This window comes from Arachis hypogaea, chromosome 15 (assembly GCF_003086295.3).
Source record: "Arachis hypogaea cultivar Tifrunner chromosome 15, arahy.Tifrunner.gnm2.J5K5, whole genome shotgun sequence".
Taxonomy (NCBI): Eukaryota; Viridiplantae; Streptophyta; class Magnoliopsida; order Fabales; family Fabaceae; genus Arachis; species Arachis hypogaea.
This window is the reverse complement of record NC_092050.1, coordinates 115450376-115462578: the sequence shown is the minus strand read 5'-3', so window position 1 is coordinate 115462578 and position 12203 is coordinate 115450376. Positions and strand designations below refer to the sequence as shown.

Here is a 12203-nt window from a genome sequence, read left to right as displayed (position 1 = left end):
CTTGAGTTTATTTCTCTCTATCTCACTATCTTCACTACTATAACAATCTTCAAACCCAGGAGGAGGAGGCTTGTAGGCCTCGTCCTCTGCACTCTCATATCCATCATCTGAGGATGAGGATAATGACTCAGAGAAAACAACTTCAACCTTCACCCCATCATCAATAATCTCAAGAACACTCATTGGATGATCAAACTATAAGTAAAACTCATTAGTCTCCTTATTTCTCCACATGTTATCTCTTATTTGATTTATCTCAACATCACCTTTGATAAGATGTAGCCCAGTTTTCATATCAGGTGTAGCACTACAAAAAAAAGGAGTTTAAAATGGTATTGATATTACAGCGGTTTTAAAGAATCGCCGTAATATCCAGACATTATGACATTTTTTGTTGCTGCCATAATTAGCTTTGTATTTGGTGGCGGTTCTGGTGATTATGGCAGTTTTGAACTGCCGTTTTCACACGTATATAAAATAAAAAAAAACTGCAATCCCTAGCTCATTGAATGAAACACATATACGACTCTCGATCTCCCTTCTATCTCTCCTATTCGTCTCCTCCGTGTAAAGAAGCTCTCCGACAACGCCGTTCTTTCCTCTAAGGCTTCTCCTCTCTTTGCCGGTTACGATCTCTCTAGGTACCTCTCCCTCTCAAGTTAAATTGAAATAGTTACTATGTTAGAGAAGCCAAAACCGAAACTGAAATTCTGTGTTATTTTGTTTTTTCTGTTAGTGCAGTAGAGACGAAGATTCCGGCGAGAGGCAAGGCTTTGGTGGCTACTGACCTCAGCATTTCGATTCCAGAAAGCACCTATGCCCACATTGGTGATTAAATTGCCGATTTCTTCATTTTTGTTCGGTTTACGGTTTCAAAATTGTTTTTTGTGCTGATTTTTGGGGGTTTTTGTTTCTCTGCAGCTCCGCGATCGGGTCTTGTGTTGAAGCATTCGATTGACGTTGGTGCGGGGGTGATTGACACCGACTACAGAAGACCGATTGGGGTGATACTATTCAACCAGTCGGCGATCTCAGATCTTCTTTCGGATCTTGGATCTTCCTTCCTCGCATCTGCCGTCGACACTGCTTGCAAAGCCAACGAGGTTATTTTCATAACTTTACCCCCTCCTCTCTCTCTCTCTCTCTCTGATCTCAGATCTAGTGCCAATGTCTTTAGCAGCTTCTGCTCTATGTGATTTGCGGTTGAGGTAGCATGGTGTGACTGTTTTATCTACTCTATCTGCTCTAGTGCTAATGTGATTGCCTGATTGAGTGATTGGTGATGGGGTGTGTCTACATTTTGTTGTTTCTCTTGCTTTCTCTTTTCTACTTATCTATTTTCAGGTGACAAGTACTACTTTCAAGTTTAAAATCCAAAATAGAATTCAATTTTCAAACTACTTTCTACTTCCTTATTTTAAAGTATTGATCTTCAGTTATCCAACTGAGATTGTGTGGGCAAACTGGAACTAAATCTGTCATTCTAGAATTAAATCTGCCATAAAATGCATTATTTGGTCTTTTTTATATATGTGCGTGTGCTTAACTAATACTGTGAGTATTTTTTAATCCATTATCCATATAATCTTCTCATATAATCCTTTCTTTAGTGCCTTTAATTTGCATCTGATATATTTTAATTTGGTTTTTAATCCTTCAGGTTGCTAGAGGGTGAAGTTACAGGAAACAACTTTGAGGCAGATATATACCATCCACTTGTGAGAAAATTTTGGTTGTAAATTGCAATTTGTAGGGAACCAAAAACTTAAAAAGTAATAGTTATTAAGTTGATGAAAAAAATATTTACAATGCATAATATCAATGGGAATCACTATACTGCTTGATGCTCCATAATGATGATCTAATGGTGTAGATCTCATATAAGTTGGTGGTGTAAAGTTATATTAAGATCTATCATTTTATTGGATTATCTTAGTGCATGATGTATCAAATTTATCTCAGTTCATTAATAGGATCATATTAAAACTTGAATTTAGTGATTATTAGCATTATCAGCAGTATGAGCCTCATGGGAATAGATCATCATCATCTGAAAATTTCACCACTAGTTAAAAAAGTCTAGTAGATTTTCTAATGAGGATTTATTCCCAAACCTCATATTGTTGCTGCACAAAAGTCATATGTAGCTGCTTTCACTCTTTTGCATTTTGAAATAGTTTACCTCTGCAGAATTTTAACTGAACAAACTCAAAACATTGAGATGTTTTCTTGATTCTACAGATAGAATAGCAGATCACAGCAATGGGGATGTTGCTGTCAATTCTTACTACTGCTACTTGGATTGAATGCCTACATAAACTGCATTTTTTCATATGTTTTTCATTATAATCTTATTTTGCATATGTTGTGCTGCATTAGGAGAACTTGATATCAAAAAGTGAGAAGGGAAAATTACTTGGCTCCAAAAATTCTGAGCTTAATAAGGTAATAGCTTCATGTTCTTTCATCTGTTAATATACAAATTATATTATACACTCCACTTTTGATGCTAAATTTAATTTTTCTAATTCCGAAACTTGTTTGTCAAGTAGCTAGCTAGTGTGCTCCATCAAATAATATAAATCAGTTTAATTTAAATCAGTTCAAACATTGCCATTTGTATTAACAGTTTTGGAAAAAAGCAAATTGTTGTCACGAAGGGTATGTATGTTTCTTTCTTTGTCCTATTTAACAAAAAATACTACTCCTAAAGGGAAATTAAACCATGTTATTTTAGGACGCATTTTATGTAATTTGACTATTCAAAGAAAATTATTCCCCTAATGTCAAGACATGTACAGTATAATAATATTTAATTTGTTTTGAGACTATATATATTTAATGGATTTAGTTAACTTATCTCCTAAAAACACATTTTAAGATTATCAATTAAAAAAATTGTATAAAAAATACAAAATTGAATTTTTAATGTATTTATTATTTATTTATTAAAGTGAAAAATTTAAAATTTTTACTAATAATAACATTAACTGTGTTCTTAGAAAATAAATTACCTAAATATTTAAATATTTTGATATTTAATATTTTTCTTAAACTTAGTTTTTACGTTGCTCCGATATTAGAACAAGTAATCCATAAAAAGAGATTTCTATGGTATTTGTTCGGATTGGCCTAATTCTGTTCCATCTCTGCCTACTCATAAGCTTTTTGTGCGTCATAAGCCACATAAAGCTCTTAACTCTTTGTATCCCTTTAATTTCCAGTCCCAACTTAAGTCCCAAACATGGTCTTGTGTCTCACCATAGTTATATAAGTTGTCTTGGTACTCATCTGAATTATAGGATCTTGATTCCTCTCATACAAGCTATATAACGTTTTAGCCCATAAAGTATTTTTTCATGAGCGAGTCTCCGAATAAATTTTGCTAAAAAGGCTTTATCCATTATGTGTAAGTTTTTGAATCCCAAACCTCCTAACCTTGAGTAAATTAATCAAATAATACAAAATGTGTGACACAACACAACTTTTTCTGGATTTTCTTCTTGTTCATTATAAAATTGAAATCTTGGATTGATATGTTATCCCACTTGTCTTGTTTGTTCACGGGCTAAATTGCTTTTTTGTAATTGACAGAATTTATAAATGGAATGAATATTCTGCAAAATTGTATTGATTGAATTATTATAGAAGTTACATGAATAGAAGTACATGCTATGACTATAATTCTGACTAAGTAACATGATAACTAACTAACTTGCTTTGACGATAATTCTGACTCTTATCTCTATAATTCTCATTAGCCTTACTCAAGCTCATGGTTAATTTTTGAGTAACCTTGAGTTTCAACCTGAATTTATGAAACTAATATTGAAAAAGTGACTTAATAAAAATGGTTGCCACTTGATAGTTAATGCTAGTAATATATACCCTTTGATAAAACTGTTGAGTGACTATATTGATTTTAATGAATCTGTTGGTGATAATTTTTCATGTGACACGGCTTTAATATTCTTCAACTCTTGCTGCTAGCTACTTTACTTTAAAAGTTTCAAGTTTTAATATTTGCTGAGAAAGAAAGAAAGAAGGAAAATTATCATTTGAAAGAGGTAATTATAATTTTCTTATATTTTCTTTTAGAAAATTATTTAAGTAAGTTTTTAATATCTAATTTGTGCATACAAGAATAATTTTCTTGTCTTTAGAATATATATATATATATATATATATATATATATATATATATATATATATAAAAGATGGCCCTAAGTGGATCAAGAAGGGAAAGGAGAAGAAGGGGAAACAAAAATAGAAAATGCAGTTATGTATGTATGATACAAAAAATTAAAATGCAGAAACTAAATAATTAGTAAGGCGGTATGGTAAAACCAGCCATTAATATTAGAAGAAAGCTAGCACTAGCGGTAGTCCGCCTGCACTAGCTAAGGGAGAAAGGAATATATGATATAAAATTATATTTTATTAATTAGAAATATGATTGATAAGAAGAAGGGAAGAAGAGCTAGAGAGCTTACAAGGAAATTCTCAGAGCTTCTCCCTCTAACCTCTCTCTGTGATTGTGTAAAATGAAGGGTCCCTCACAATGAAAACGAGGCCTCCTTTTATAATTGGAAATTTTACTGTTTCTATAGTACAGGTAAACATGACCTAGACTATAGCAACAGTACCGGTTTCAAATAGTTCCGGTAATTGTCTTGGCATTATTACAATATTTTCGATTTTAATCATCAGCTAGACAAACTTTGAAACAGTCTTCCTCAACTTGACTGTCTTTACCTTCTTCATTACTTTCTTCTTTAGATGAGGACTCTTCATCTTCTTGAAGCAAGTGAAGGATTGGTTTTGAACCATTCTCCAACCTTTTCTGGATAGGCCATTAATGAATCAAATTGAGACCACTATTTGACATAAGCATGCCTTTGTAAGATTGGGAATACTTTAGGATGGTCCGATTTTGTATATTTATATTGCCACGAGAATACCCAGGACAATGAAAAAATTGAGAAAAATTTTAATATTACAGGAACACATGTTTCCTGGATGTCAAATTTTGATTGAAATAATTTATACCCTTCATCGGTAGGTGAGGGTAGAATTTCTGGGATTGGCCCAAAGAAGTCCCACCATTGGTAGAACCAATTTGAAAAAATATAGTTTAAATTTCTTTTAAAATAAATTAACCATGAATGTGTGTACTGAGTATTTTGAAACCAAAATACTTTAGTCTAGGCTACCATGTAGTCCCAATAATTAAAACCTATTAGGTCATAGTTTTGAGAAAACTTTTGATTTTTGTTTAGATTGTTCCCAAATTGCTTTGGGGTCAGGACTTTGAGGATTTGAATTGTTGAATGGGTTATGAGTTCAGGATTGGTTTTGTCCTTGTAGTGTTTAATAGATACTGAGTCAGTATCTACTAAAATGAACTCATAAAATTGGCAAGTTTTATTGGGTGAGATTGGTTTGAAATGGAATCTGGTAGGAAAGATTTTTGGGATAACTTTGTTTGGCGATTCATCCCAAAATTCAGGCTCCATTTGGATAATGTTTGAATTTTTGTTTGTGGAGATATAATCGGCTTGGGCTTTTTGTGCTTTTGTCGTGATTGAGGATGTTTGAGGTGTTAGAGCTATGGCTTTTTCCTTTGGTTTTTGTGCGACTGTTTTTGTTTGGCTGCGTGGGATATGAGTTGGGTTAGGTCAAATTCTTCATCTGACTCACTGCATATACCAGCCCAAAATTTTTTTTTGATTTTGGTGACACCTTGGTCTTGTAAGGCCAAAAGAGTTTGGATTGGGAAGGCGTAATCTGCCTTAGTTTGTTTGGCTTGATTAGTAGCTGGTTCAATAGATTGTTGGGTTAATTTTTTGGAGGGTTGTTGGGTTAAAGACCCAGATTCATGATCAGATTGAGATTGCCTGGATGGCCCTGAAAGGGCTAAGAGAATGCCTTTGCCTTTGCCTCTTGAAGAGGCGATAATTGCCTTTTTAGGCATCCTGATCTTGCTTGATTCCCTGCAAATATTCACGTGTGAGAAAGTTAGGGAGAGAGTTTGAGTTGCCCTTGATGTACTCAATTTCGAAATAAAAAACGCTTAAGATAGCTTACCATCTGGCAAAAATTTGTTTTGATGCAAGATTTTTAACATCTTTTTGTAAGACTTCTTTGGCCGATTTGCAATCAACTCGAACTAAAAATTTTTGATTGAGTAAATCAGATTGAAATTTTGTGATGCACAAAACTATAGCTAAAATTTCTTTTTTGATTGTGGAATAGATTTGTTGAGTACTATTCCAATGTTTTGATGTAAATGCAATGATACACTCTTTATCATGCAATTTCTGTTTTAAGATACTACCATATCCTAAATCAGATGCATTTATTTCAACGATTTTGAATGCATGAGGAACAGGTAGGTAAAGACAAGGAATATTGCGAACTTTGGTTTTAAAAAATCTAATGATTTCAGAATGTTTGTCAGTCCAGGGTGGAGGATTTTTCTTAAGCCTATCATGAAGAGGCTTAATAAGATTATTAAGATTTGGAATGAAATTCGAGACATAATTAAGACATCCTAGGAACCTCTGGAGCTGAGATTTTCCAATGATATAATCTGGAAACTTTTCTGCAAACAAAATTGATCGTTGAATTGGGGTTATTGTTCCTTGGAAAATCATATGACCAAGAAAATAGATTTTTGTCTGAAAAAGGACAATTTTTTATTTGGAAACAGCAAGTCCGTTTTTCTAGATGATGTACATAAAAGTTTTAACATGTTTGAAGTGTTCTTCTAAAGTTTGAGAAAAGATTAAAACATCATCTATGTAAACGATTGCAAAGTTTGAATATAGGTTGAAAATATCGTTCATGATTTTTTGAAATTCAGAAGGAGTATTTTTCAAACCAAAAGGCATTACATTCCATTCATATTGACCGAATGGAACTGTAAATGCAGTTTTATATCTGTCAGATTCTTTGATTTGGATTTGCCAAATACCAGATTTCATATCAAATTTTGAAAAGATATTGGCTGAGTTTAGCCTATTAAGCAAATCCTTTTTGTTTGGAATAGGATAACGAATCCATTGTAAAGCTTGATTTAAAGGTTTGTAATTGATGACAAGACTGGCAGTTCCTCGTTCTATCTCAGCTTGCTTGTTGACATAAAAAGATGAGCAAGACCAAGGACTTTTACTTGGACGAATTAATCCTTTGTCCAAAAGATCTTTATCTCCTTTTGACAATGTTGCAAAAGCTGCTCATTCATTTGAATGGGGCAAGCTTTTGTAGGGATTTGTGACTCTTTGAAATTCTTTTCATAAGGAATATCAACAATGTATTTTTTACTTTTCCAGAAGGCATGAGGCAAATCTGAACAGATAGACTTTTCAATTTGGTTTAAAAGACTTTTGATATTATCTTGAACCCTTGGTTGGGAAAGTTGGGATTCAAGGGTTTTGAAAGAGATTTCTTCTTTCAAAAAATAAATCTGTTTGGTTTTGGATTCAATTTGGTTTAAAGCTTTATGGGTTGGTGAGTCTAGAAATTCAAAAAAATTTCCTGTCCACCCACATAAGAGGTAATTCTAGAAAAATCTGCTAGGTATGAAAACAAAAGGATTATAAAAGGTGTCCCCAAGATTACATCATTTTTTATATCTTTTGCTATGATGAAATTAGTTGGAATCCTAAAATTACCCTTTTCAACAAAAGCATTGGTTAGTTTGAAATTGATTTTTAGTCTTTCACCCGTTATCGAGCTAAGATGTTCAGCAGATTTTTCAAAATACTTTGTGGGGATCAGACCTTCTTTAATACAATTTGAATTTGCACCTGTGTCAAAGAGTGCGATGCTTTCGAGAACAAAATCTTTAACGACAATTCAGATATTAACACCACATTTCATAAAAGAGAATATATTAATCTCAAGATTTCTTTTCCATTATTGTCGTTAGAACTTTCATTTTCTTGTTTTTCAGAAAACTCAGGTTGTTTTTTAAGTGAGTCAAGTTTCAGACTCTTCACCTTGCATTAATTGCGAGAGAATGAGTTGATGATTGTCTTCATTTCTTTTGATTTTATGGATTTCTTTCTTAAGGTTGTTAACCTCAGTCTGGAGATCCTGAATAGTTATAGGACAAATAACTTGTTTTTCTAATTTTTTGAAAATGGGTTTGACATCATATTTATTGCTAAGGACAAGATTTTTGGGCTTCTGTTTCTTTTGTAAAGATTTTTTTAATTTAGAAAGAAAGTATTTCTTTTGTTCTGGATCACCAATAGCCTCTATAGCTTCAAATAAGAGATTTTGATCTTTGGATAAAACATTAATTTCCTTGACATTAGAATCTGAGGATGATCCAATATCATCGATTTGGATATTATTGATATCATCCGAAGATTCTGGTGCAGAATCATCATCTGAACTTTCAATTAAAAGATTGTTAATCTGTTCCTCAATCTGAGGATCAAGGTTCAGATTATTAATCTTTCCTTTTAACCTACAGTATTTGCTAACGTGTCCCAGTTTTTTACATGTATAGCAAATAATGGGGTTTTTCTGGGGATACTTTTTGAAAATTCTTTTGGAAACTTTTTCATTCTTGGGTTTTTGAAAACTTTTTCTAGAACTTCTGAAATTCTTTTCAGGATTAGGTTTAAAAACTTTTCGATTTGATGGTCTTTTAGATCTCCTTGGATGACAAGAAGGAAGACCAAATTGTTCACAGAAAGTTCCCAAATCGATACGATTTTGTGTTTTCTCACGAGCAAGTTGCTGTTGGATTTTATCATCTTGACAGATCTTTAGAGCAATTTTTTGGATAAACGAGATAATTTGACCATAACTTAACGCATAATAGGGAATTATCCCATCCGGGGTTAAGCTACGAATTTTGTCCCTTACTTTATCTCCCAGAGATTTAGGAAGTCCGGCTAGGAATTTTTCCTTCTAGAAAGGTTGTTGACTGTCTTCCCTGGTATAGACCTTAGTAAGAAAGGCGTCCTTGTACCATCTAAAGTCAGACAAAGTTTTGCATCTGAGATTGAAAAGTAATTCAGCAGAACAATCTTTCCAAAGAGATGGGTCACCTATAAAATGGCTTGCTATAGTAAAAATTAAGGTGTTAACAGCATCAGGGATAGGTTCCCCATCATCTCCAATGATGGGTTCATTTTGATCATTAACCTTTATAGCAGAAAAGATTGATTATTTTTGGTCATCAGAAAGGTAGTTATCCCACCAACCTTTGAGTTGACCAGAGAACCCAGAAATAATAACATTGGCTATTGCTTCCTCAGAGGTTTCATGAGCAGCTTGATAGGCTGTGCCTACCATGGTCAAATGCTGAAGTATGCTCATGATATTGTATTCGGTTTTGCCATCTATATTCCATTCATAGACATTATTGGTATTGAAGCTGACAAAACCTAGTTCTCTTTCTTCGAGAGCTAGATCAGGGGCAGATATACGATTATAACTATGCGCAGAGGGTTTGGTTAAACCTTTCCACTTAGTCATAGAATTGGTCATAATTGGGCTAACTTTGAGAGTAGATTTGTCAGAATTATCACTTTGGTCCGAAGAAGACTCATTAGAATCTTAGTCAAGGGCATTAATGGCCTTGGATGAGCGAGTTTGTATACAAGATGTAGATTCACCAGAGTTTGTAGGGGTTTTAGGACAGTACCAAGACGATTTAAAAGTTGGTCGATCTTTTGCATGATTTTAGAATCACTAGATTCTTGTTTTAGAATAGAAGTTTTAAGACTCTGTTTAGCCTTGCTACTCATTTTGAAAGGTTTAAAAAGGGGTTTTTCAATAGTTTTAGAAGTAGAGGCTTCAGAGACATTTTTTCAAAGACAAAGGAGATCCTGAAGATGAAAGGTTGTCACCCAAACATTGTAAAAACCTATTAGTGTAATTTGATTGCTCAATGAGATTTTTAATATCTTTTGGGGCAACAACTTCATCTACATTTTCTGTTTTAAATGGAGAGGCCATAACTGGGTTATGTCCTTCCGTATTTGAAATAACAAAAGATCCTTTTGGAGGAAACTCATATCTGATTAAATTTTCATCTTTAACTTTCCAGGTTGAAATAACATTTGCTGATGGCGAAAGATTTTTATTTTTAAAAGGATAATCAATATTATTTTTTATGGAATAAGCATGAAACCATTCAAAGAAAGGAATATGCATTTTGGCATCATTGAGAAAACTGTAGTAGTTTTCTTTAAATGATGAGATTTGGGAAGCTGTATATGTACATAAATACCATTCTCTATGGAGATCATACTCCTTGGAGTAAAGATTTTTACGTAAGGCTTTTTTGTTTGTAACAAATTCTGTGCTACCCATGGGCATCATCATTCATAGAAGAATATGTTGGAGATTGAATAGATTGTAAATCAATATCATCATCAGTTTGATAAAATGGTTGAGAAATATTTAAATTATTTATACCACTGAAATATTAATTCCAGAACTTGTGGATTTGGAAATTTTAGTTGAAAACTGAGATTGTAAAGTCACAAAAAGATTTTCTTGCTGAAGCAAAATCATTAGATGTTCCTGCTTCAGATCTGGAAGAGAAGGAGTTTCGTCTGTCAAAGAAAATCTCTACTCTTCCTGATTCATCCTGTTTTATCTCTCGTAAGAGAGGTGCTTGTCTAGGTTGCGTTGGAGTAGCTTGATCAATTGACCATGATTGGGGAAGGTAAATTTTATCCCACTTTATGAGCCTTGGTACCGTGACGTTGGCCTTTGTCATGTATGTGACGAACAAAGTAGTTTCACGATCACTGGATTTAAGAAAGACTCTAGAATTACAAGTGTTCATGACCTTGTATTGAATCCTATAGATTAAAGCAGCTGGGATAGATCCTTCCTTCATGTTAAGACCATGAATTTGGATGTTTAGGAAAAGGGAGTCAAGGATGTTGACATCTAACAAACTGACCGTTTTGTTTGGGAAACAGTTGAAGTAAACCGGACTGTGTCCTAGACTTGTTTCTACTGTTCCGATTAAAGAATCTTGGAAATCATTGAGCCTAATATCTCTGAGACACATAAGGATGGAAGCATTAAGACCTTCTCTGATGAGAGGTTTGACAGCTACCTGGACACATCCTATGTGAAGATATTTGTAGTGACGGGCATGTTCTCTGACAGATTGCTTGGTTAAAAGATGGAATTCCTCACCGGAGTCTGGTCCTAAAGGAATATTGTTTTCAGCGATTTTGATAATGTAATCCGATTTTCTTTTGTTGTCATTAGGGACATATAACTCATCTTGAGGGATTTTGGTTATTTTCCAATTATCTATGGCTTGATTGATATCTTCGAAGATATTGTGTTTGGGAGAAAGTTCTTCAGGCCGAGTTACTTTCTCAGTAAGATGATTGGAAGAAGAATGGGGTAAAGAAGTGGAAGAAGAAGACAGAGAAGATCCCCTAATAGAGAGACGTCTAGAGAGTGAACGGAAGATGTTAGACATATTAAAAGATGGAATCTAATATCATTGCCCTCCTTTGGTTCAGAAAGAACATTTATATTATCACTAAACTATTACTAAACTATCATTGTCCCCCCTCCTTTTTTACAATATTTAAATCCATAGCCACCAGGAACTTTTACGTTCGGATCTTATCACATTTAAGAACATCGTCAAATTAGCCTTACTACCCTACAACAAGGATCTTACTGCTACAGTCCCTTCAAGTGATAAGATTAAACAGCCCGTACTTCCAGATTTAAAGAATAGTTTTGTTGGATATGTACAGAGATTAAAAACATGAACAGTAAATATAATTTCCAGATCCATGAACCTCCTTATTTGTAGTCACTCTTAGTGTTCCGAGGATTACCTGAAACTGAAGGTTGATCTCGGATGAGATCTGCTGTGGTGGTTGGCACCAATGTGTCCGACTTGTGGGTGGTGGCTGGAGCCGCCGTGTCTGAATGGTGGACTTGATGATGATGCTGATCCTTTGTCACCGGAGGATGGTGGTACCTGCAAGGTACTCTGATGCTTAAGTTAGCAAGGGTATTAAGCAGGTTTTTAGTAGAATCAGAGTATGAGTTATACCTGGGTGCTCCAGTGTATTTATAATGGTGTGGAGTGACCTTCCTGGAGATAAGATAGTTATCTTATCTTATCTTATCTTTAAGTGAGGTCATCTTATCTTCTGGGGAATCGCCCTGATCTTTCTAGGCTTTAACTG

At 34.0% G+C, this 12203-nt stretch overlaps 1 protein-coding gene across 13 annotated transcripts in view; it reads left to right on the top strand.

Annotated features, from left to right (window-relative positions):
- Positions 1-311: 311 nt before the first annotated feature.
- Positions 312-12203, top strand: part of LOC112748738 (uncharacterized) — a 30470-nt gene continuing 18578 nt past the window's right edge. For 4 of the 13 annotated variants that reach the window (XM_072216630.1, XM_072216626.1, XM_072216624.1 and 1 more), the window contains exons 1-5: positions 317-641; positions 742-828; positions 922-1103; positions 1661-1718; positions 2380-2445. The gene's annotated coding sequence lies outside the window, so the exon portion shown is untranslated. Of the gene's footprint in view, positions 642-736; positions 829-921; positions 1104-1660; positions 1953-2241; positions 2446-3990; positions 4068-4550; positions 4665-4779; positions 5040-12203 lie in introns of those variants that run through there. The other 9 variants (XR_011872189.1, XR_011872184.1, XR_011872188.1 and 6 more) reach the window with 9 other exon arrangements.